Consider the following 6000-nt stretch of genomic DNA (forward strand, 5'->3'; position numbering starts at 1 on the left):
ACTCTAAACATATCAGCTTGCCAAGCATTCCCTACTGCAATATTACTAGCTTATCATTTTTAATGTAATATAGGAAACTTATTCTTAAAGGGCAACAGCCACTTTATTTGTAGATGAAACAAAGTTGTTTCCTAGCAACAACCTCTTCATTAGAGATCCATTTAAATGTGGAATTACTTAGATGACTTAATTCTGCAGAGATTTTGCATATTTACTGATATTGGTGGATTGTAATGACAGAAGTTTGAGTGGCCTTTTATGGTTGAAATTTTCTGAAATGCATAGTACTGGTTCACACATTTTGTGGCGATACTGAAGTGCATTAACCCACCGATACCCAGTAGCAAGCCACGCCCAAACCCCGCCCCAAGCCATCACCCACCTTTTGATTGAAAGCTGCCAAGTAATTTCTGCGCAAATTAACTGGTGGATTAATACACTTCATTACCGCCCAAATCCCTGCATGAAGTCATGCTTATGTAGTTGGAATTTACAGAATGTAGTTTCAGGTGCACGGTTCAGATGCGGTTATTTTTTATTTATTCTATTTTTTTGCAAATGTGGGCAAAATCCCAGTCTAAATAGGCATAAACAGGTGTGACAGCTTAAATGTTTTGACAGACACAGTCGCACTGTACATATTCGCAGAATGTCTTTTTGCCTTGTACATTTGTTTTGTGGCTAATTAAACAAAATCTTGGTCAAGTTATTCAGACCTCTCATTGAGTTTCAGACGTGTTCCTCTGGAAATACATGCTAATTCAAAACCTGCTGTTCTGTCAACTTGTTAAGTTTGTAACAGCAATGTGCAAAATATGTCCCTAATTTGGGGGTATTTGAATTCTCCATTATTTTTGGCTAAGAGATGGACTGGTATGCTGATAAATTGTTATTGTTCTTTAGTGTACCAGATGTACACGGGGGGACGGACAATTCCATAAATTATGAGCATTTGGGCAGTTTCACACTAAGTGCATAGGCACTGTTTTGGGGATTGATTCTTATATTTTGAAAATGCTTCTCCGTTTCTGAAATGTAAATTGCATATTCAGAACTGCCTTTCTGGTGAGCAGCACATTTGTGTGCTCTTTTACAGCTGTGATGGCTATGCATGCCTGTGGGACTGATTTTCAAAAGGTTCATTATGAGCCGAAAGCAGAAGATGGAATTACACGTGGATTACCTTCTAGTGTTTATGCTTATTTGCCTGTTAAACATTTAATTACATGACATGGAATTACAGTGTGCATTCCATGTCAATCACGGCAAATTACCATTCTTAAATCGCCTCCCTCCAGCATGGCAATCACGGCGGCCACAGCCATTCCTTTACAAACTGGTGGGTTAATGCACTTAAACGTCGCCCATTTTGTTTCATTGCTTACTAGAAGTCTGTTCAAAATACACATTTAAAACATTCTAATGACTCCTGCTGCATTATGCAAGAAATACAATCAGGAAGGTGAATCAAAGAATGCATACATGTGCGCACAGCCCTAGAAACGTGTTTGGAAACAGCCCAAAGGAATGCGTGAAAGGCTAAAAATTGTGGGCAAATTTTAAGCTTTACTCTCGTTACCAGAGCAATGGATGAAGGTAAAACAGTTCACACATTACCTTGACCTGGCCAGGCCTTTGGACACAATCCCATACTCGGGTGTAGTACAAAAGATGAATAAAGTAGGAGCAAACACTTGCATCACTAGCTGGATTGCCAGCTTGCACACAGGATGCAGGAGATCAAAATAGGGGAAGAGACCAGTCACCCATGGTTCGGTGCTAAGACCTTTTGGGCTTGGCATAGACATCTCAAAAGTAAAAGGAAATACCAAAGGGTTTTGGCCGGCTAAGTTTGAGATGACTGCAGGCTAGGAGCAGTTATTGAATCCCCAAATGACTTTACCATCATGCAGAAGGATTTGTTCCAAATAATAACTGGTATCAAAATCATGACAATGCCCTCTGAGAACTGACCCAATTGCTTGGCCTTTGAGGACTTGTTGGTCAAAAGTTGGGTCACTGTACACACATGCCTAGATTCATAAAAAGTCTTTCAATACTGCACAGCTTAAAAAATTGATTGTGACTAGATCTAGAGATGATTTTGTCACCCTTTACAAAGCTCTCATTAGGTCAATCATTTTGCATAATGCCCACTTTGGCATGCATCTGTCCAGCCCCATGCAACAACTGGAATACCTTCAGAAATACCTTGCTAAGAGGATACAAGTCCTAAACAACAGGTCTAGCATGGACCACCTGAAAGATTTATTACTATACTCCTATCGTACAGAGTGCTTATAGGTGATGTGTCTGGCATACAAGGAATCCTCCAACCTAATACAGACGGACCTACTGATCAGCAAGTCAAATGACATCAGAAATACTTGGACCAGGTATCTAAACTAAATGTTGTGGAGAGATGGATATACACCGCTGTTCCAGAAAAGACTATTTATAAAAATAAAACAAAGCTCATCCACCCATATCCAAATGCAATTTGGACCTTAGGATGGGTAATAAGCATGCATTCCAGGAATGCCCCTCATGCCACTAATGGAAAGAGGCAGTTCCTAAATGCTGCATCACTTACATGGGTCCCCTCAAATTATTTATGGTATGATCACAGTTATTCTCACTAGGACGTTTATACAATTACCAGCCATGGTATAAATAAGAACAATCAGAAAATGTTAAGAGCACCAAAATGGAATTGTATAAGCTTAAAATGCCCTCCAAGTGAATCTATGTTGTAGTAGTAAATAGTGATCTAAAAAGGGGAGTTTTTTTATAACCAAGTGCCCCTCTCACCCCCCACCCCATCTTCAACAGCTTGATCACTTTATCAAACGAAGTGAAGACTCATGGGCTACAGTAAACTTAAGAGTTGCCCACGCTAAAGACAACTATGTTACGAAAATAAATAGCTTCGGTATACAAATCATAAGCAAACTTGGGAAACAAAGTAGCACCTCTCTACCGCATTAAAAATTCTAAAGGAAATATTTTACTTTATTGGCTCACCAGACGCGCAGTAGCAAGCACCGCCCAAACCCCGCCCGCAGTGTTTGATGTCACGGTTATGTATTGAATATTCAAGCGGACTGTCGGCCAACAGTACTAACAATATAATATCGCCAAGAAGTGCATAGTGAGAACACTCTGATCTGTGATTTCAGACCTTCTGAACTCTTATTTCGAAGCACGGTTTCAGCTGTTTACTTGTTTATATTTTTTATTCATTCGTTCATTTACCAGCGAAAGGACACACTGGTCAGAAGCATGCTCCAAAGGTTTTGGAGTCAGTGCTGACTGTAGACTCAGGTCCCACTGCAGAAGGGAGACACTTACACTGGTTGTATCCTAACGTTATAGTTCATTCGTTTGGAAGTCCTTGAGTTACAGTTATGCCCAATATATCCTTAGAAACTACTGTGTCAAGATTAAACAACTGCCAATATATCCTTAGAAACTACTGTGTCAAGATTAAACAACTGCCAAAAATGTGAAATAGTGTCAAACTGACAAGACAATACATTACCACAGTACTATTGAAAATCGGGGAATCACCCGTAACAACAATGCCTATATAACAGCAGCGTGCAATTACACTAACTTCTGGCACACATTTACTTTACCCTTACAAAAAAAAAAAACAGACAAAGAAAGGGGCGGACACTAACACTATTAAAAGCCGAACATTCCCCCTTAAATACATAAATGGTTTCTACCCGATCGCTCCCGGTCAATAAACATTAAGAAAAACACTTTATTTTCCTGCAACACCAATTTTTTACCAATGTCCGGTATAATTCATACCATAATTATCTCCAACTTTAAAATAGCCCTTAAAATTTCACTCAAACGCCAGTCTATGTTAATTGCTCTATTTGCCAGCATGTCCTTAAAAGTACCATTAAGTACACGGAGAGAAAACTGACTTTTATTCGGGTGGAAGAAGTGGAGACCAGACTACAGAAACAAAACCAGAGAAAAGATAAGCCAATACCCATATCCCAAAAAAAGTAAACGTTAACCCAAATGTCTACGATCCAATAAATAAACCCCCTTTAAATTCATAAACTGCTTAAATAACGGAACACTGCAAGGATTCGGCAAAAACTACCAAACATGTAAAAGCATATAAATGGTATCGTAGTAGCACACCAAACCAAACTTCAAAAAGATGTGCTCTTACAAATCAGATGCTAACATAAACTTGCAAAAATCCTAATGAAACCAAACTACCAGGGGGAAAAGCAAACAGCCAGCCCATCAAATCATTACACACTGGCAACTGAAAAAAGAAACAGTCACATAATATCCTCCCTTATCCAAGGCATTTCCTGCCAATCCCACTCAATCTTGTCAGAGCACACCACTTACACTCCCCGTTACACATAAAGCACAACAATAAGGCAACTTAACAGAAGAATGGGCCGCAGTCATTTATACTACCAATCATACACAAGCAGCATTATTAACAATTCTAAAAAATGTAAAACAAACCACTAAATTTAACCCAAAATTACATAACTAACCACATACACAAAACAAATAACAATCTATTTTAAAAACATTACCTCCTCCTTTAAGGCCTCTCTTCTTTTTTACCCAGAGCAATGGCGTAAAACTTTGACGTCAGGATCTCGCGATACTTTCGCATTCGGGTACCTATCATCTACTGCCATAAACGCACATAGTCGCGAGATTGTTGGAGCTGTGCTACGACCCTGCTTCTTACAGTCTCGCGCGAGTAATGTGTTCTTCAAGAATTGTTTGTATTGTGGGGAGTCAAGTATGTTACGTCGATATTTTCTGTCATGTTGTAAACGTAATGGTGTGTGTCGTACATGAACTCCATGATTTTTATGTACTAATGATAGCAGTTGTAAATGTTGTTTGTCTTAGTAAATGCTTAAAAATCAGTGACGACTAGTTTTGTAGTCGTGCGCAATAGTACAGTATTTTTATGTTGAAGTCGCAGGCTGAAGTGTAATGACGGTTTTATGATATCTTACAGTTGGTGTCTTTCTCAGCCTCAATAAATGCAGCCTCAGTGGGCCACTTTTCGTTGACTTAAAAACAAAATTAACAGACCACAAGTTCTGCTGCACACCCGCCTACAAGTTGGTATCCGCGCTGCATCTGTGGCATAGTTCAAAGACTTCGTAATCGTTTTTTTCCCCCCAAGATCAGAATAGTTTCATCTGGGAAGTTAACACATCCTCTCCCTTGCTCAGGATGTTTCCTAATGAACCATACCTATCTCCTACTGTTTATGAACAAGCTGCCATATTATCATAGCTCTCGACCTTCCATCTCTAAAATGTGGAACACGTACTAACAATTTCAACGAGGAAGGTCATAGTGTGGTCAAAATATGCTGGTTTTACTTATAACAAAATATTTAAATTAATGAATATGATTAATATTCTAATATACTAGCCCACAACCGCTCTTCTTTCTCCCCCTGGCCCCTGACAAATCTCCCTTCTTTGCTACTAAACATCTGTGCACTCACCTCTAGACATATTTCCACTGAATTGCTTCTTTCTTATCTGTACACACTTACCTACTGGTTCTCCATCTTTTCTGATTGTTTTTCCTGTGCACTACAACTCTTTTGTGTCTACCCGCTCCGGTCGCCCTTCGGGCTCACTCCGCTCCCCTCCCTGCCCCCTACATTTATCTCTACCTAGACACCCCCCCCCCTCACTACCACTCAAAACAACTTCCTGTCCCCACCCCTCCATACTTAATCCCCTCCCTTCTCTTCCTAACTACTGTCTGACCACATCCTGTTACAACACTCACTTAGAACCAACTTAAAATGCCTATCCAATACCACCCCACCCTACTACTAATTCTCATAACTACCCTGACAACTACCTATCTCTCAACCTCCTATGAACACAGCTTAGCCACAACTTTCACTATCCCACACAAATATACCCAAACTACTCCCCCACCTACTTTCTTTAACAATTGTAATGTCAT

The 6000-nt window shown here is 39.7% G+C and overlaps 1 protein-coding gene across 2 annotated transcripts in view; it reads right to left on the minus strand.

Annotated features, from left to right (window-relative positions):
* The window catches only part of GID8 (GID complex subunit 8 homolog), a 444881-nt gene extending 439206 nt beyond the window's left edge, over positions 1-5675 (minus strand). Inside the window, exon 1 of one of the 2 annotated variants that reach the window (XM_044089903.1) lies at positions 5576-5675. The gene's annotated coding sequence lies outside the window, so the exon portion shown is untranslated. Of the gene's footprint in view, positions 1-4583; positions 4669-5575 lie in introns of those variants that run through there. The other variant, XM_044089902.1, reaches the window with a different exon arrangement.
* Between the last annotated feature and the right edge of the window lie 325 nt (positions 5676-6000).

This window comes from Protopterus annectens, chromosome 12.part0 (genome assembly GCF_019279795.1).
Source record: "Protopterus annectens isolate FY-2018-M chromosome 12.part0, PAN1.0, whole genome shotgun sequence".
Lineage (NCBI taxonomy): Eukaryota > Metazoa > Chordata > Ceratodontiformes > Protopteridae > Protopterus > Protopterus annectens.